General features: G+C 47.0%; 1 long non-coding RNA gene across 1 annotated transcript; it reads left to right on the forward strand.

Moving 5' to 3' along the window:
• Positions 1–2,200: 2,200 nt before the first annotated feature.
• LOC130296897 (uncharacterized) lies at positions 2,201–20,519 on the forward strand. The gene is made up of 3 exons (XR_008849334.1): positions 2,201–2,344; positions 18,548–18,667; positions 20,179–20,519. It is a non-coding gene; the product is annotated as an uncharacterized LOC130296897 (long non-coding RNA).
• The last annotated feature ends 813 nt before the right edge of the window (positions 20,520–21,332 follow it).

Consider the following 21,332-nt stretch of genomic DNA (forward strand, 5'->3'; position numbering starts at 1 on the left):
AGAGAGTGTAACTTCTGGTACCCGCTGCGATCTGTCTATTAATGCAGGTACTACAGCTCCCTGCATTGAGCAGAGTGTTCTCCATGTTGGGAACTGTAGTACCTGCAGTTAAGGAAAGATCACAGTGGATTTCCCTCCTGACACCCGCTGTGATCCTCCTGTATAATGTATAGATGCGGCCGCTCTTCTATGGTCCACAGCACTGCTGTATTTGTACACCCATTCATATTTCCCACAGAAAGTTGTGATTGGCTGGAACCATCTGGCCAATCACAATATGAATAGATTTATATATACGTCAGTGCAGGGGACCATAGAAGAGCATACGGCCACATCTATACATTCTACAAAAGGATCGCAACGGACCCGGGGCGATCTGTCAATTGGTACAGGTACTACTACTCCCATCATAGAGCAGTGTGTGCCGTGCTGGGAGTAGTAGTACTACCTAAAAACCTTTTTCTTTTTTTTATTTATTTTTTTAAACGCCAAACTGAAAAACACAAAGTGGAAATAGAATTTTGCGATTTCTCATTGATTTACAGCTAACATCTGGCCACAGCGTTTTTTGGCCAAAAAAACGCCATGCGGCAGAATTCCAGCCTTAGGCATCTTCTATTATTTCCACAAGATAGAAATCAAAGAAGCCTTCAGCAAGTCATTGTACAGTTTAAGAATATCCATCTTTACAAGGCTAGTTTGACTTTCAAGGGTAAACTCTACCACAACTAAATACCACTCAATCAAACTTTCATCATGCGTGGTGGTGCAAACCACCGGGAGCCCCCACACACACACACGATCTGCTGTCTGAAGTCTACCGCTCTCTTCATGTATGGAGCGTTTTTTCGTTCCCGCATGAAAGGGGTACTCCAGCCCTAAGACATCTTATCCCCTTTCCAAAGGATAGGGGATAAAATGTCTGACTGCGGGGGTCCAGCCGCTGGGGACCCCCCCAATCTTGCATTCGGCACCCACCTCTTTGAGCTGCACGCCGCGCTGCCAGCTCACAAACTGCCGGGTGCCGACCACGGGGCCGGAGTATCGTGACGTCACGACTCCGCCCCCGTGTGATGTCAAGCCTCGCCCCAGACTTGCATAGCGGGGGCGGGGGGTGACGTCACACGGGGGTGAGGTCCTGACGTCACGATACTCCGGCCCTGTGGTCGGTACCCATCAGTTGTGAGCTGGTCGACATTCATCACAACGCGAATATTAGGGCTCCATACAAGGAGAGATCTGTGGACTTTACACAGCAGATCGCGGCGGGATCCCGGTAGTTGGCACCAATCCTGATCATAGACATATTAGAGTACCTGTCATAATCTTAAAGGGGTACTACCGTGCTGACAACTTATCCCCTATTTAAAGGATAGGGGATAATTTGCCTGATCGCGCGGGGTCCCGCCGCTGGGAACCCCCGTGATCTCGCACGCAGCACCCCGCTCTCCTCAGGCCCCGGAGCGAACATCGCTCCTGGTCTGATGACTGCCGATCATGGGGCCGGAGTATCGTGACGTCACGGCTACGCCCCCATGTGACGTCACGCTCTGCCCCTCAATGTAAGTCTATGGCAGGGGGCGAGACAGCTGTCTCGCCCCCTGCCATAGACTTGCATTGAGGGGCGGAGCATGACGTCACACGGGGCGGAGCTGTGACGTCACGATCACCGGCCCCGTTATCAGACCCGGAGCAGATGTTCGCTCCGGGTCCTGATGAGAGCGGGGTGCTGCGTGCGAGAGCGTGCTGCGTGCGAGACCCCGCGCGATCAGGCAACTTATCCCCTATTCTTTAGATAGGGGATAAGTTGTCAGCACGGTAGTACCCCTTTAATAAATTTTTTAATTCTCCCAGTTCCCTTTCCCCATCATGATAGACCACCCCCTGTTGATAGACCACCCCCCTGGCCACATTTAGCTATAGTTGCCTTTTGGTTTCAAATTGTTTTTAGACAAATTATGTTTTGTTATTTAATTTAGGTATCCCAAAAAAAATAAAAAGTCAAAGGGAAATGAGGGTGAGATGGTACCTGACTTCCCGACTGAGGAATTAATCCTATTAGTACAAGGTCGTCCAGCACTGCGGCATCATACCCATGAAAAACACTCTGACAATTATCATACAAGAATGTAGGTGTGTTTGACAGTCCCAAAGTTTAACAAAACTTTTTTAATTTCTTAGATGAGAAGATGCAAAAAAAATGGCGGTCAGTAAGAGAGGGTTTTAAAAGATACTGTACGAAAGAGGAACAGGCGTCAAAAAGTAGTTCTGGTGCCTCCAAACTCACAGTGTACATGCACGAAAATAGTCTCCAATTTCTTCGAAAATGCTTCAAACTTTGAAAGTAAGTATATTTCTGTTAAAAAATTATAATTTTTTGTTTATGACAACAGATTAGCGAAACGAAGCTGACCAATCCAAATTCGTTACGAATTTCATGAAGTATTCGATTCGCAACGAATGCGAATATCGCCACGATTCTATTGCACGAATCGCTTAATTAAACTCCATTTAGTGCGGTCCAGGATCTAAAATGGCGGATCCACATGTTAGGACATGAGGCAAGGAACGCTGGGAAGGCGGGAACAACGGTAGGCGGGATGACCCTGAATCACATGCAGGATGCAGCCTATCAGCAGCCAGTCACCCCTGTGATGCCACAGCCCTATATAATCGGCAGCCATATTGCAGCCAGTCATTCATTACACTGCAGAGAGATAGGACGGACATCACTGTGTGTGTGTTACACAGAAAAGCTTTTTCCAGCAGCGTTTCACCTCCTAGTCACATCAGCGTTCTGGTGGACAGAGAGCAGTGCTTTTTTCACTGAGAAGGATTTTTACTGCAGCCATTAATCTCCCAGTCACTTTCTTCCGCATTGTATTACAGAGAGGGGCAGATAGCTGTTGCCTCATACATTTCAACAAGCTGCCTCAACTTCATAAACCTTAGCAGAGGAGGCAGGAATAATTTTTCAGCGCAATTCTGTGTCTTTATTCCACAACAAATCATCTGCTGGTTATACTAGTCTGTAAACAGTATAATACACAGCAGTCCATTCCTAATAGTCTGTGAGAGAGTGCAATTTTGGGTTTAGTACACAGCTTTTGTGTGCTGCACACTGTTGTGTACTGCTGGTGTTGTCCAAAAATAAGTTGTTGTTTTTTTTTAAGCGTACTGTACCGCATTTTTCTGCCCTCTTTGTTCCACAACAAATGGTCTGCTGGTTATACTAGTCTGTAGACGGTATAATACTCAGCAGTCCATTCCTAATAGTCTGTGCAATTTTGGGTTTAGTACACAATGACTGTGTGCTGCAGTACTGTTGTGTACTGCTGGTGTTGTGCAAAAATAAATTTTTAAGCGTACTGTAGTGCATTTTTCTGCCCTCATAAGTGCATATCCACATACGTACATCTAAGTAGAGTACTATTTTGTATCTGTTAATCTGTCAAGGGCCTAGATACTGTGAAAGGAAAGCCAATAGAACACACCTGCTTCTGTTCTAGACAAATACTGTTTTAAGCGTAGCGTATTGTACTCCCCTCATATATGCAATAAATATGTCAGGCAGAGTAGTGCCAGGCCGGGTACAGAGGAGTGGCAGAGGCCTAAATTCATCGGTCGCAGCAGAGTAGGAACGTGTGGCAGCCGGAGTCGCAGCAAGTGGTCTGAGCTCCAGGTGCTGTCTTGACCAACAACCCAGCAGCCGTGATTGATCGGTTCACTCGGTCATCCACTTCATCCCAATTGACATCCTCCACCCCCAGTCAACAGTTGGAGGGTTCTTCAAACTCAACCCTCAGTTGGCAAGGCCCTCATGCTGCTACTGCCACCTCCAAGCTCTCTCATTCTGCTCTATGGTCTCCTCATCCTAATGCTACCACCTCCACGCTCTGTTATTGTGCCATCATATGTGTTACGCCGAGCGCTCCGGGTCCCCGTTCCTCCCCGGAGCGCTCACCTCATCTTCGTTGTTGCAGCGCCCCGGTCAGATCCACTGACCGGGTGCGCTGCGGTCCCGCCTTCAGCCGGGATGCGATTCGCGATGCGGATAGCGCCCGCTCGCGATGCGCACCCCGGCCCCCGTACCTGACTCGCTCTCCCTCGGTCCTGTCCCGGCGCGCGCGGCCCCGCTCCCTAGGGCGCGCGCGCGCCGGGTCTCTGCGATTTAAAGGGCCAGTGCACCAATGATGGTGCCTGGCCCAATCTTCCAATTAGCTTAATTGGCTCCCACCTGTGCACTTCCCTATATCACCTCACTTCCCCTGCACTCCCTTGCCGGATCTTGTTGCACTTGTGCCTAGTGAAAGCGTTCCCTTGTCTGTTCCTAGTCCGTGTTCCTGACCTCCTGCCGTTGCCCCTGACTACGATCCTTGCCGCCTGCCCCCGACCTTCTGCTACGTCCGACCTTGCTTCTGCCTACTCCCTTGTACCGCGCCTGTCATCAGCAGTCAGAGAGGTGAGCCGTTGCTAGTGGATACGACCTGGTCACTACCGCCGCAGCAAGACCATCCCGCTTTGCGGCGGGCTCTGGTGAAAACCAGTAGTGACTTAGAACCGGTCCACTAGCGCGGTCCTCGCCAATCCCTCTCTGACACAGAGGATCCACTACCTGCCAGCCGGCATCGTGACAGTAGATCCGGCCATGGATCCCGCTGAAGTTCCTCTGCCAGTTGTCGCTGACCTCACCACGGTGGCCGCCCAGCAAGCCCGACAGATCGCCCTTCTAACCCGTCAGCTGTCGGAAATGTCCACCATTTCGCACCAACTTCAGTCGCAACTTCTCCAGCAATCTTCTCCTCCGCCAGCTCCTGCACCTCCTCCGCAGCGAGTGGCCACTCCTAGCCTCCGCCTGTCCTTGCCGGACAAATTTAATGGGGACTCTAAGTATTGCCGTGGCTTTCTTTCGCAATGTTCCCAGCACTTGGAGATGATGTCGGACCAGTTTCCTACTGAAAGGTCTAAGGTGGCTTTCGTGTTCTGCCTTCTGTCTGGAAAAGCCCTGTCATGGGCCGCACCGCTCTGGGACCGCAATGACCCCGTCACTGCCTCTGTACACTCCTTCTTCTCGGAAATTCGTAGTGTCTTTGAGGAACCTGCCCGAGCTTCTTCAGCCGAGATTGCCCTGCTGAACCTGGCCCAGGGTGTTTCTTCCGTTGGCGAGTACGCCATTCAGTTCCGTGCTCTTGCTTACGAGTTGTCCTGGAATAGTGAGGTTCTCTGCGCGACCTTTAAAAAAGGCCTATCCAGCAACATTAAAGATGTTCTGGCCGCACGAGAGACTCCTGCTGACCTACATGAACTCATTCATCTAGCCACTCGCATTGACATGCGTTCTTCCGGATGGCGTCTGGAGCTCCGCCTGGATATGGACTTTGTTCGCACGAAGCGTTTTTTCTCTCCGGCTCCTCTCTCCTCTGGTCCTCTGCAATCTGTTCCTGTGCTTCCCGCCGCGGAGGCTATGCAAGTTGACCGGTCTTGCTTGACACCTCAAGAGAGGACACGACGCCGCATGGAGAATCTTTGCCTGTACTATGCCGGTACCGAACACTTCCTGAAGGATTGTCCTATCCGTCCTCCCCGCCTGGAAAGACGTACGCTGACTCCGCACAAAGGTGACACAGTTCTTGATGTCAACTCTGCTTCTCCACGCCTTACTGTGCCTGTGCGGATATCTGCCTCTACCTTCTCCTTCTCTACTATGCTCTTCTTGGATTCCGGATCTGCAGGAAAAATTTTTTTGGCCTCTCTCATCAACAGGTTCTACGTTCCTGTGACCAGTCTCGCCAGACCCCTCTACATCTATTGTTTTTACAATAAAAGATTGGACTGTCTCGTACGTTTCCACACAGAACCCCTCCTAATTTGCATCGGACCTCATCACGGAAAAATTGAGTTTTTTTTCCTCAGGTTCTTTGGCCCCAAGAAGAGGGGGAGACCCAAGGGGGGGGGTACTGTTACGCCGAGCGCTCCGGGTCCCCGTTCCTCCCCGGAGCGCTCACCTCATCTTCGTTGTTGCAGCGCCCCGGTCAGATCCACTGACCGGGTGCGCTGCGGTCCCGCCTTCAGCCGGGATGCGATTCGCGATGCGGATAGCGCCCGCTCGCGATGCGCACCCCGGCCCCCGTACCTGACTCGCTCTCCCTCGGTCCTGTCCCGGCGCGCGCGGCCCCGCTCCCTAGGGCGCGCGCGCGCCGGGTCTCTGCGATTTAAAGGGCCAGTGCACCAATGATGGTGCCTGGCCCAATCTTCCAATTAGCTTAATTGGCTCCCACCTGTGCACTTCCCTATATCACCTCACTTCCCCTGCACTCCCTTGCCGGATCTTGTTGCACTTGTGCCTAGTGAAAGCGTTCCCTTGTCTGTTCCTAGTCCGTGTTCCTGACCTCCTGCCGTTGCCCCTGACTACGATCCTTGCCGCCTGCCCCCGACCTTCTGCTACGTCCGACCTTGCTTCTGCCTACTCCCTTGTACCGCGCCTGTCATCAGCAGTCAGAGAGGTGAGCCGTTGCTAGTGGATACGACCTGGTCACTACCGCCGCAGCAAGACCATCCCGCTTTGCGGCGGGCTCTGGTGAAAACCAGTAGTGACTTAGAACCGGTCCACTAGCGCGGTCCTCGCCAATCCCTCTCTGACACAGAGGATCCACTACCTGCCAGCCGGCATCGTGACAATATGGTCTTCTCATGCTGATGCTGCCACCTCCAGACTCTCTAATTGTGCTTCTTTATGGTCTCCTCATGCTGATGCTACCGCCTCCACACTCTGTCATTGTGCGGCCATATGGTCTCCTCATGCTGATGCTACCACCTTCAGGCACTGTCATTGTGCCACCATATGGTCTCCTCATGCTGATGCTACCACCTCCAGGCTCGGTCATTGTGCTGCCATGGATACTGCAAAACATAATTAAGGTGCTGGTCCCCAGTTTCAGAAATTCCTCTGCATTAGACCACAAGTAAGTATTGAGGATATGCATTCTGTAAAACATAACTTTTCTTAGGATAAAATATATGGACCCCCAAATTTTTTTTTCATTTAACAAAAGGAAAGGTGTACAAAAAACACTATGTGCCACCAATACCATCAAGTTGATGTGATGCAAAGACCTCTAAAAGGTGGAAGGGAACAACGTATGTTCCATTGTAACCGGTGGGGGTAAAAACTTCCCCTGTAAAGGCCCTACTCTCGCACATTAATTCCCTTCTTGGCAAGTGTTACTCGTCCTAAAAAGTGCGGCCCCATACAGGAACCAACTAAAAACCCTGGGAAATGGCGATGTTTGTAGGTGGAAATAGGAAGAGGTTCCTGTGTGGGGCCGCCCTTTTTAGGATGAGTAACACTTGGCAAGAAGGGAATTAATGTGCAAGAGTAGGGCCTTACAGGGGAAGTTTTTACCCTCACCACTTACAATGGACCATACGTTGTTACTTTCCACCTTTTAGAGGTCTTTGCATCGCATAAATACTTGGTGGTATTGGTGGCGTATGGTGTTTTTTGCACACCTTTCCTTTTGTTAGATTAAAAAAAAAATAATTGGGTCCATATATTTTATCCTAAGAAAAGTTAAGTTTTACGTAATGCATATCCTCAATACTTATTTGTGCACACCAATATTTTGAGAAAAAGGACCGTTTTCTGCTGCCTACCTGCCTCAGCTACTATTCTGATCCTTCCACCCGCCTGATGCCACACATCTGTTCTCCTTCTTTCACCCACCTTCGTCACCGGGCACTGGTATTGACACCCACCACACCATGACTCCTGATGCTGTTGCTGCCACCTCCAGGCTGTCTCATTCAGCCACTATATGGTCTCCTCATGCTTCAGCCTCATCCAAGCTGTCTTATTCAGTCACTATATGGTCTCCTCATGCTTCAGCCTCATCCAAGCTGTCTTATTCAGTCACTCTATGGTCTCCTCATGCTGCCATAAACTCCAGGCTGTCTCATTCAGCCACTATATGCTGCCACAAACCGATAGCCAGGGGGAGAGAAGCGGCGCCGACAGCCAGGGGGAGAGAAGGGGCAGCGGCACCCATTGCCGGCGCCGCTGCCCCGTTGCCTCCCCCCATCCCCGGTGGCATAATTACCTGGGTCGGGTCCGCGCTGCTGCAGGCCTCCGGCGTGCGTCCCCTGCGTTGTTGCTATGCACGGCGCGGCGCACTGACGTCATGCGCCGCGCCGTGCAGCGCATAGCAATGACGCAGGGGACGCACGCCGGAGGCCTGCAGCAGCGTGGACCCGACCCAGGTAATTATGCCACCGGGGATGGGGGGAGGCAACTGGGTAGCGGCGCCGGCAATGGGTGCCGCTGCCCCTTCTCTCCCCCTGGCTGTCGGCGCCGCTTCTCTCCCCCTGGCTATAGTCAGGGGGACAGAACGGGCAGCGGCGCCGATAGCCAGCGGGAGAGAAGGGCCGGCAGCAGGGCTCTAGACCCTAGGAAAGGCAGGGGGAGAGAAGCGGGCAGCGACGGCCTCTCTCCCGCTGCCTTTCCTGGGGGTATATCGGGGTATACACGCGCACACACGCACCCTCATTTTACCATGGATATTTGGGTAAAAAACTTTTTTTTACCCAAATATCCTTGGTAAAATGAGGGTGCGTGTTATAGGCCGGTGCGTGGTTTACCCCGATAAATACGGTAATCTTTTTAAGACTGAGGCCCTATGGTCGTCGATGTCATAGAGTAGCTGTGGAATTACCACAAGAATCCAATGAAACGGCTTTATTGCCCTTGACATCAAACATGATCCGATTTTTCTGAAAGAAATCGGATTAAATCGGATGAAATTTTCCAACCATACGATTTTTTTATTGGATAAGTGTCATTTTTTAGATACGATTGCATACGATTCTTGGAATAAGTTTTCATCAGATTTTTCGGTCCGATATTCGGATGGAAAAATCGTGATGTGAACGCAGCCTAAGCTGTGGCCCTCCAGATGTTGCAAAACTAAAACTCACAGCATGCCCAGACAGCTTTTGGCTGTCAAGGCATGCTGGGAGTTGTAGTTTTGCAACATAGTACATTTACAATTAAGATTGTTAATGCAATAAAATGTTGGAGCACATGACATAATAACCCCGACCTAACGTGACTCAGCACGACAACATACTTGTTTACTACATCCATGATTACCTTCTTTGGAAACAGAGGAACTCCGACTGTCGATTTCATGACCCAAGCAAACTTCATGTCAGACAAGAGCAAATGATCCCTGGGAATTGTGCAAACAGAAAAAAAAAATAAGTACAAATGCCAATGGAAGCCATAACTGCTTCTTTGAACCCCTTAAGGACACAGACTCGCTTTTTAACCCCTTAACGACGCAGGACGTAAATGTACGTCCAGGTGAGGTGGCACTTACCGCCCCAGGCCGTACATTTACGCCCTATACATAACCGCAAGCATCGGAGCAATGCTCGGGTCATGCACCGCAGGTCCCTGCTGCTGATCGCAGCCAGGGACCCACCCGTAATGGGCGGCATCCGCGATCGCACGGATGTCTGCCATTAACCCCTCAGATGCCGTGATCAATACAGATCACGGCATCTGCAGCGCTGCGGTCACTAAAATGGATGATCGGATCGCCCACAGCGCTGCCGCGGCGATCCGATCATCCAGAATGGCAGATGGAGGTCCCCTCCCCTGCCTCCGCTGCCTTCCACGGGTCTTCTGCTCTGGTCTGAGATTGAGCAGACCAGAGAAGATGATCACCGATAACACTGATCAGTCCTATGCATAGCACTGAACAGTATTAGCAATCGAATGATTGCTATAAATAGTCTCCTATGGGGACATAAAAAGTGTAAAAATAAAAGTAAAAAAGTAAAAAAAAAAGTTTCAAAAATTTGAAAAATCCCTTCCCCAATAAAAATGTAAATTGTCCGTTTTTCCCCATTTTACCCCCAAAAAGAGTAAAAAAAATGTTTTACTAAACATATTTGATATCGCCACGTGTGTAAATATCCGAACTTTTTCAAAATAATGTTAATTATCCCGTACGGTGAACGGCGTGAACGTAAAAAAAAAAAGTCCCCACTTTATTCCAAATAAAATTGATAAAAAATGGATTAAAAGTTTTATATATGCAAATGTGGTATAAAAAAAATATTACAGATTAAGCACAAAAAAATGAACCCTCATACCGCTGCTTATACGGAAAAATGAAAAAGTTATAGGTCAGCAAAATAGAGGGGTTTTAAATGCACTAATTTGGTTACAAAGTTTGCCTTTTTTTTTTTAAGTGGTATAATAATAGAAAAGTATGTTATCATGGTTATCATTTTAATCGTATTGACCCACAGAATAAAGAAAACAGGTCTATTTTACCGGAAAGTGTACAGCGTGAAAAAGAAACCTTCCAAAATTAGCAAAATTGCTGTTTTCTTATCAATTTCCCCACACAAATAGTATTTTTTTGGTTGTGTCATACATTTTATGGTAAAGTGAGTGATGGAATTACAACGGACAACTGGTCGCACAAAAAACAAGCCCTCATACTCGTCTGTGGATGAAAATATAAAAGAGTTATGATTTTTTGAAGGCGAGGAGAAAAAATCCTTAAGCCCCAAATGTTCCTTAAGGGGTTAAGGGTATGTTCACACAGTGGAATTCTGCGCAGTGAACATTGCCATCAGTGTGAATGGGTCTTCCATGAGACCCGTTCCACGAGACCCGTTTCAGTTGATATTGTTCCGCACAAAGAAGGAACATGTTCATTCTTTGCGCGGAAGTCCACCAGCACTGCATAGCAGTCAATGGTGACGGCACAGTGCCGCGCTGTCCTACGGCCACCAGACAGAATCTCCGCTCCCGGAATTCTGCGAACGGAGATTCCACAGTGTGAACGTACACAAAGAGCCATAACTTTTTTATTTTTCCACTCACAGACCCAGAGGAGGCTTGTTTTTTGTGTGACCAATTGTACTTTGTAGTTACACCTCTCTAATATAAGCAATCATTAGATTGCTTGTATTGTACAATGCTGTGCTATTGCATAGCATTGTACAGTGTGATCGGCGCTCTACTGATACAATCTGACATGCTGAATCATTGGATCGACAATCTGGCCGTAGAAAGCTAGTAAGGGGAGCTCTGCTGCCATTTTAACACATCGGACGCCTGTGATCGTGCTGCCAGGCTCTGATGAGACCACTGAGTAAACCGACACATGTAATTTACTCTTTCAGATGCCGTGATCGGCATTTCTCACTGAGTCTGAAGAGGTAAAGTAGTACTCCGACTAAAATTAACTTAACCCCTATTCATAGGATAGGGGATAAGTAGATGATCGCAGGGGGTCCGACCGATGAGACCCCCCGCAATCACCAGAACAGGAGAGGGGCACATGCTGCTGCCGGCAAGCCCCCCATTCATTTCTATGTGAGTGTTGAAAAGAGTTTTCCTTTAAGGACGGGCAGCAGTGGGATTGACCCTGCCCGTCATTAGCAGTGAGTGCCCGGCTACTGGTAGTAGCTGTCATTCACCGCCTATGAAGGCATTACGCTGCTTCATAGACACACCTACTTGTGATGTCATGCTACACCCCCTCCATTCATGCCTATGGGAGGGGGCGTGACGGCCGTCACGCCCCCTCCCATAGACATGAATGGAAGGGGCGTGGCGTGCTGGCACTAGGGGGCGTGGCCGTGAAGTCACATCCCCGTCTCGGAGGCAGCACCCAGCACAGAATGCCGGGGGTTGCACCGAGATTGCAGGGGGATCCCCACCGGCGGGACCCCTACAATCATACATTTAGATGTATAAAGCCGGAATACCCCTTTAACACTTCAGGGTGTACACGTATGCCCTGTGTGCCCTGGTATAAAGTATGGACCCATAGAAGGCAATGGGCACCGTGGGCACAGCTGTGAGCAGGAAGCCTACCCATTATGGATGTGGTGCCTATGAAGCAGAAATGATAACAATACAACTGCTACTAAAAATAATAATAATTCCGTATTTTTATCACACAGATTCCGTAGCGCTGTACATTCTTCACTCTATAATAGTAGCTTGTATTTATATAAAACCATATAAACCAAAAAAACTTCAGAACTACAGATCCAATCCTCATGGTTTTATAATGCGCATAAACTCCGCTTCACCGCTTCATATCAGGCCCCGACATGGCGGCGGCTGCAGGAAATCACAAATACAGATACGATTACATATGACCCCAAGTGAATTATATTCAGACCCCAAGTGAACCTCCCTGATACTCTGCGGCGAGACATGGCACAGGCGGCACAGCTGGGTGTTACCATGCAAATCCAATTATATTTGGGGTTCTTAGTTAGGGAATGACATGATGTATGACTTCTTATGAAAATATTATCTACAGGAGTCACGGGGCGCAGAGCGCAGGGCAATAAAGGGGTTAAACGAGCCACCACTCATTATTTGCCATGACAGTAACATTGGGATGCACCAGCCGTCTCCATGGAAACGAAGCATCACAAGCAGGGACAACGCCTGCGGCCTTGATGGAGGAGGCATCCAGAGGGGACAGAGTCTCTGCTGGAGGCCGCAAGGAGACATTTGTCAGGGGCTAAACAGCAGGGAAGCTGTCACCTCCCGTATACTACTGACAATGTACGCGAATACATAAAAACACCCAGCCCTGGCCCCACAGCATAGAGAGCAGCTGCCCACTTAACCCCTTCAATACAGGTTAATTGTGTTAGAGATAGATAGATAGATAGATAGATAGATAGATAGATAGATATGAGATATATAGATACGAGAGAGATAGATATGAGATAGATAGATATGAGATAGATATGAGATATATAGATAGATATGAGATAGATAGATATGAGATAGATAGATATGAGATAGATAGATAGATATGAGATAGATAGATATGAGATAGATAGATATGAGATAGATAAATAGATATGATAGATATGAGAGAGATAGATATGAGAGAGATATATATGAGAGAGATAGATATGAGATAGATAGATATGATATAGATATGAGATAGATAGATATGATATGATATAGATATTAGATAGATAGATAGATATGAGATAGATAGATATGAGATAGATAGATAGATAGATAGATAGATAGATAGATAGATAGATAGATATGGGATAGATAGATAGATAGATAGATATGGGATAGATAGATAGATAGATAGATATGAGATAGATAGATAAATATGAGATACATAGATAGATATAAGATAGATAAATAGATATGAGATAGATAGATAGATAGATAGATATGAGAGAGATAGATATGAGCGAGATAGATAGATAGATAGATATGAGATAGATAGATATGAGAGAGATAGATAGATAGATGAGATAGATATGAGATAGATAGATATGAGATAGATATGAGATAGATAGATATGAGATAGATATGAGATAGATAGATATGAGAGATAGATAGATATGAGAGATAGATATGAGATAGATAGATATTAGATAGATATGAGATAGATAGATATGAGAGATAGATAGATATGAGAGATAGATAGATAGATATGAGATAGATAGATAGATAAATAGATATGAGATAGATAGAAAGATAGATTTGAGATAGATAGATAGATAGATAGATAGATATGAGATAGATAGAAAGATAGATATGAGATAGATAGATAGATAGATAGATAGAGTGGGTTTAAACAAAGAAAAAGGTTTTCTCTGATTTGGTTTCGCTTCTGGTTTCAGTAAAAATTACTAGCAAAAGATTATGTGTAAACCTGGCTTTTTACACCTATTTTCTGCCTCTTTTTTTTATTTTTATTTTTTTATTTTTTTTATTGATTTTGCATTGTGTGAACTTTGCCTTAGAGAATTCAAAAGAAAACTCTCTGTGCTGCCGAAAGGAGTCTTAAAGGGGTACTCCACTGGAAAAAAAAATTTCTAAATCATCTGGTGCCCGAAAGTTAAACAGATTTGTAAATTACTTCTAGTAAAAAATCTTATTCCCTCCAATACTTATCAGCTGCTGTATGCTCCACAGGAAGTTCTTTTCTTTTTGAATTTCCTTTCTAGTCTGACCACAGTGCTCCCCGCTGACACCTCTGTCCATTTTAGGAACTGTCCGGTGTAGAAGAAAATCCCCATAGCAAACCTCTCCTACTCTGGACAGTTCCTCACACGGACAGTGGTGTCAGCAGAGAGCACTGCGGTCAGACTAGAAAGGAAATTCAAAAAGAAAAGAACTTCCTGTGGAGCATAAAGCAGCTGATAAGTACTGGAAGGATTAAGATTTTTTTAATAGAAGTAATTTACAAATCTGTTTAACTTTATGGCACCAGTTCATTTAAAAAAAAAATGTTTTCCAGTGGAGTACCCCTTTTAGAACTGACACCTCTGGTTAATATATTTTATATTATATTATATTTTTTTTTTTTTATAAAATATTATATTTTATATGTTTTTTTTGTTTTGTTTTTCTTTTTTTTACCAATTACCACTTTGTGCCCCTAAAGTGAAATCCGCAGCTTACAAAACGTGAACGCGGCCTAATGTTCTGAGCAGTAAATAGTGACATGGCGAGTAATGCTGGAAAAGACAATTTAATCCCTATAAATCACATGTAGAGCTATAGAATGGACGTATTAGATTACCCGGGTGTTCTCTCTCTCTCTCTCTCTCTCTCTCTCATTTTTTTTAATTTCTTGTCATTTATCATTTTCTAACAACATTTTCGCTGGATAAACCAATTTTCTTTCCATAAATATCCGCTACAATGTATTCTGATAGGGAAAGTAGAGGAAAATGACTAAATATTAGTAATTTCTGATTAAATAATGTAATTTCATGGATTCGGTGGTTCCAGGCCGAGTGCCGTCCTATTACATATATATTTAAATACACACATAGAGATATATATCCATATATATATATATATATATATATATATATATATATATTGTGATTCTTATTACAGAATCTGTAGCAGGACTCAAGATCCTGTTCAGTGTTGGGGAATAGTAGCAGGGTATTAAAAATCCAATGTAAGGCCCCATTCTCATCTTGTAACCCCTTAAAGGGGGTACTCTGCTCCTAGACATCTTATCCCCTATCCAAAGGATAGGGGATAAGATGTCTGATCGCGGGGGTCCTGCTGCTGGGGGGCCCCATGATCTCCCTGCAGCACCCGGCATTAGTTTAGAGCGCCGCGTGCAGCGCCGGAGGCTCGTGACGTCACGGCCGTGCCCCCTCAATGCAAGTCTATGGGAGGGGGCGTGACGTGACGTCACGCCCCCTCCCATAGACTTGCATTGAGGGGGCGTGGCCGTGATGGCATGAGCGGGGCTTGGCCATGACGTCACGAGCCTCCGCCCCGCATCGCCAGTCATCCGGCAAGTTCGCTCCATGCATCGGATGTCTGGGGTGTCGCGATCAGACATCTTATCCCCTATCCAAAGGAAGATTTCAAGGGGCAGAGTACCCCTTTAAGCACTTTTTTATTTTTGCACTTTCGTTTTCTCCTCCTCGCCTTTTATTAGCCATAACGCATTAAATTTACCCCCCCACAGACCCATGTGAGGCTTGTTTTTTTTTGTGCCACTAATTGTTCTTTGTAATAGGGGACAAATCCCAACTGCTATAAAGATCTAGTAAGAGTCGGGGACTGGCAGGTAGGTCAGGCCAGGCGGCGAGATACAGTGGTCAGATAAGTAGCAAAGGTCAGGGCAGGCGGCAAGGTTCAGAGGTCAGAAGATGTAGCAATAGAATTGGGACACAGGTAAGGCAGAACACTATGGGAATGCTTTCTCTAGGGCACAGTAGCACAAAGATCCGGCAGGGATCAAGGGGAAGTACGTGTTCTTTTTAGGGTCAGCGGCAATAACCAGTTACTGGCACGCTGGCCCTTTAAATCTTAGAGAGATGGTGCGCGCACGCCAGCAGTCAGAGAGCAACAGAACACGGCGAGTTAAGTAAAAGCAGGGACCGTGGGCGCGCCCGCGGCCCGGCATGCGAGCCTCAGCGACATCCGTGCCTGCCACAGTGCAGGAGTACGGGGAAGGCGTGCGCCCGTGGCCAGTATGCCGAACCGCAGGACCGTACGTTACAAGTATTACTTCTCCAATATGTGCTGGTCCAATATACCGTCACTGGCTACATTATCATGTGCACCTTGCTAGTCCTGAGTTGGACCCCCCCCCCCTCCCCCCCCTTGGCCTTTATTCTTTGGGGCATACTTTCTACAAGGTGCTGGACATATGGACATGATGACATCACACAGTAGTTCCCCCATATGGACATGATGACATCACACAGTTCCTCCATATGGACATGATGACATCACACAGTTCTCCATATGGACATGATGACATCACACAGTTCCTCTATATGGACATGATGACATCACACAGTTCCTCCATATGGACATGATGACACCACACAGTTCCTCCATATGGACATGATGACATCACACAGTTCTCCATATGGACATGATGACATCACACAGTTCTCCATATGGACATGATGACATCACACAGTTCTCCATATGGATATGATGACATCACACAGTTCTTCCATATAGACATGAATACATCACACAGTTCCTCCATATGGACATGATGACATCACACAGTTCCTCCATATAGACATGATGACATCACACAGTTCCTCCATATGGACATGATGACATCACACAGTTCTTCCATATAGACATGATGACATCACACAGTTCCTCCATATGGACATGATGACATCACACAGTTCCTCCATATGGACATGATGACATCACACAGTTCCTCCATATGGACATGATGACATCACACAGTTCTCCATATGGACATGATGACATCACACAGTTCCTCCATATGGACATGATGACATCACACAGTTCCTCCATATGGACATGATGACATCACACAGTTCCTCCATATGGACATGACGACATCACACAGTTCCTCCATATGGACATGATGACATCACACAGTTCCTCCATATGGACATGACGACATCACACAGTTCCTCCATATGGACATGATGACATCACACAGTTCTTCCATATGGACATAATGACATCGCACAGTTCTTCCATATGGACATGATGACATCACACAGTTCCTCCATATGGACATGATGACATCACACAGTTCCTCCATATGGACATGATGACATCACACAGTTCTTCCATATGGACATGATGACATCACACAGTTCCTCCATATGGACATGATGACATCACACAGTTCTCCATATGGACATGATGACATCACACAGTTCTTCCATATGGACATGATGACATCACACAGTTCCTCCATATGGACATGATGACATCACACAGTTCCTCCATATAGACATGATGACATCACACAGTTCCTCCATATGGACATGATGACATCACACAGTTCCTCCATATGGACATGATGACATCACACAGTTCTCCATATGGACATGATGACATCACACAGTTCCTCTATATGGACATGATGACATCACACAGTTCCTTCATATAGACATGATGACATCACACAGTTCCTCCATATGGACATGATGACATCACACAGTTCTCCATATGGACCTGATGTTGTGTGTACAGAGATGATATTCTGCAGACCTTGGTTGTAGCCAGTGGTTTTTAAGTTGACGTTGCCTTTCTGTCACCTCGAACCAGTCTGCCCATTCCCCTCTGACATCAACAAGATATTTTCCTCCACACAACTGCCGCTCACTGAATATTGTCTCTTTTTCGGCCCGTTCTCTGTAAACCCTAGAGATGGTTGTGAAATAGAATCCCAGCAGATCAGCAGTTTGTGAAATCCTCAGACCGGTCCATCTGGCACCAACAACCATGTCACGTTCACAGTCACTTAAATCATCTTTATTCTCCATTCTGACGCTCGATTTGAACTTCAGGAAGTCGTCTTGACCACGTCTACATGCTTAAGTGCATCACATTTCTGCCATGTGATTTACCGATTGCGGTCTCATGCTAATAACTTTATAATAATTAAAAGTGTATTCCAGGAAAAAACTTTTTTATATATATGAACTGGCTCCAGGTTAAACAGATTTGTAAATTACTTCTATTAAAAAAAATCTTAATCCTTCCAATACTTCTCAGTTGCTCAAGTTGAGTTGTTCTTTTATGTCTGACAACAGTGTTCTCTGCTGACACCTCTGTCTGTCTCAGGAACTGTCCGGAGCATAAGAGGTTTGCTATGGGGATTCGCTCCTACTCTGGACAGCTCCCATGACAGGTGTCATCAGAGAGCAGTTAGAGAGAAAAGAACAACTCAACTTCAGCAGCTTATAAATACTGGAAGGATTAAGATTTTTTTTATAGAAGTGATTTACAAATCTGTTTAACTTACTGGAGTCAGTTGAGATATATATATATATATATATATATATATATATATATATATATATATATTTATATACAGTACAGACCAAAAGTTTGGACACACCTCATTCAGAGTTTTCTTTATTTTCATGACTATGAATATTGTAGATTCGCACTGAAGGCATCAAAACTATGAAATATCACATGTGGAATTATATACATAACAAAAAAGTGTGAAACAACTGAAAATCTGTCATTTTCTAGGTGGAAAGTGTCTCCAAGTGCAGTCACAAAAACCATCAAGAGCTACAAAGATACTGGCTGACATGCGGAGTGCCCCAGGAAAGGAAGACCAAGAGTCACGTCTGCTGCGGAGGATAAAGAGTACCTATCATCAACTAAGCTGTCCCTAATCCCTCCCCCGAATCTGTCCCTGACTCTATCCCTGTCTATATTTTTACCCAAAATCCCATATAAATACCTTTTTTAGATCCCCTATGGCTGCTCAGGCTCCTGCCGTGAGCGAGGGAGGAAGGGGGTGTGGCCCGCCAGGCTTGACGTTATCTGAAGCCTGTCAGTCCGCACTTCCGCCCTTCTCCCTCTTCAACATCAGAGTGTAACAATAGATCTCCCCGGCAAGGTGAGTGAGCGCAGCAGCATTGCGGGACTTGTACGCTCTGTGTTCCGCAGCAGTCATTCATTGTCCCGTAGTAGCGCGGCAGCACGTTGGGACTGATGTGTGTCCCGACGTGCTGCCTTGCAACTACGGGACAATGAATGACTGCTGCGGGACACAGAGTGCAAAAGACCCGATCCTCTTCTGTGCTGCCCTGCGCTAAACTGACATTTGGCCAGGTGAAGCAGGAGGTGTGATGGTGTGGAGGAGGAGGTGTGATGGTGTGGGGGAGGAGGTGTGATGGTGTGGGGGAGGAGGTGTGATGGTGTGGGGGAGGAGGTGTGATGGTGTGGGGGAGGAGGTGTGATGGTGTGGAGGAGGAGGTGTGATGGTGTGGAGGAGGAGGTGTGATGGTGTGGGGGAGGAGGTGTGCTGTGTGGGGGAGGAGGTGTGATGGTGTGGGGGAGGAGGTGTGATGGTGTGGGGGAGGAGGTGTGATGGTGTGGAGGAGGAGGAGGTGTGATGGTGTGAAGGAGGAGGTGTGATGGTGTGGAGGAGGAGGAGGTGTGATGGTGTGGAGGAGGAGGTGTGCTGGTGTGGAGGAGGAGGTGTGCTGGAGGAGGTGTGATGGTGTGGGGGAGGAGGTGTGATGGTGTGGAGGAGGAGGTGTGATGGTGTGGAGGAGGTGTGATGGTGTGGAGGAGGAGGTGTGCTGGTGTGGAGGAGGAGGTGTGATGGTGTGGAGGAGGAGGTGTGCTGGTGTGGAGGAGGAGGTGTGATGGTGTGGAGGAGGAGGTGTGATGGTGTGGGGGAGGAGGTGTGATGGTGTGGGGGAGGAGGTGTGATGGTGTGGGGGAGGAGGTGTGATGGTGTAGGGGAGGAGGTGTGATGGTGTGGAGGAGTAGGTGTGATGGTGTGGAGGAGGAGGTGTGATGGTGTGGAGGAGGAGGTGTGATGGTGTGGGGGGGGAGGTGTGATGATGTGGAGGAGGAGGTGTGATGGTGTGGAGGAGGAGGTGTGATGGTGTGGAGGAGGAGGTGTGATGGTGTGGAGGAGGAGGTGTGATGGTGTGGAGGAGGAGGTGTGATGGTGTGGAGGAGGAGGTGTGATGGTGTGGAGGAGGAGGTGTGATGGTGTGGGGGTGCTTTGCTGGTGACACTGTTGGGGATTTATTCACAATTGAAGGCATACTGACCCAGCATGGCTACCCCAGCATCTTGCAGCGGCTGCTATTCCATCCGGTTTGCGTTTAGTTGGACCATTATTTGTTTTCCAACAGGACAATGACCCCAAACACCTCCAGGCTGTGTAAGGACTATGTGACCAAGAAGGAGAGTGATGGGTGCTGCGCCAGATGACCTGGCCTCCACAGTCACCGGACCTGAACCCAATCCAGATGGTTTGGGGTGAGCTGGACCGCAGAGTGAAGGCAAAAAGGGCCAACAAGTGCTAAGCATCATGGGAACTCCTTCCAGACTGTTGGAAGACCATTTCAGGTGACTACCTCTTGAAGCTCATCAGGAGAATCCAAGAGTCTGCAAAGCAGGAATCAAAGCAAAAGGAAGAACCTGGAATATGACAGATTCTCACACTTATTGTTATGTATATAATTCCACATGTGATAATTCATAGTTATATATCAGACAGGAGGCGAGTATCTTGCATTAAACCTTTCTTTTTAATGCCCATAGCAGAAAAATTACAGAGAATTTATTTCATTAACATTAGAAAAAATTTCATTAAAACTACAACTCCCAGCAGCCCTTGGAATCCCCTCCCCTGGGACGGAGACCCTATATAAGGGGCTGGCTGGACCTCCTCTTCCTCTTTCTTTCTGCTCATGGCAGATAAGTATTGTCTTCTATATTTCTTATTCATGTTTTTACAACTGTCCACCCGTCTCTTTGAGGGAACTTCTTGTTTCACATATCTTTTCTTAATATTTCTATTTTATTTCTATTATTATTTCTATTATTTTTTCTTACCAGTCTTACTATTCCTTATTTTCTTGCTCTTACATCTATCCTCCGTTATCCGTTTCAAACGGGTTCGGATTTCCTCCCTTTTCCCTATCTCGAGCTGTATTTATACTCACTGTTTAGTTCTTGCAGGCGCCATTTTAGTTTACCACAGAAGCGCCTTCTTCTATCTTCTTCCCACGCGCGCCGCACTTCGCGGGCTTGCTGACGTCGGAGGGGCGCGGCCTAGTGACGCGCTCCCTGCGACACGCCTTTGAGACCCAGCGCGTCCTATCACAGCGCTCTCGGCCGTAGTCTCGCGATACTACGGCTGAGGGTTCTGCTTGCTGTTCCCTCCTCCTCTCACCATCGCCAGTGTTGCAGCGAGCGGTGAGAGGAGCAACAGCTTGGTCTAGTGTGGTCTCCATAGCAGTATTCTGTTTGTCCTTAATTAGGGTGTGAATCCTGTGCTTTC

The sequence above is a fragment of the Hyla sarda genome, chromosome 12 (genome assembly GCF_029499605.1).
Source record: "Hyla sarda isolate aHylSar1 chromosome 12, aHylSar1.hap1, whole genome shotgun sequence".
Lineage (NCBI taxonomy): Eukaryota > Metazoa > Chordata > Amphibia > Anura > Hylidae > Hyla > Hyla sarda.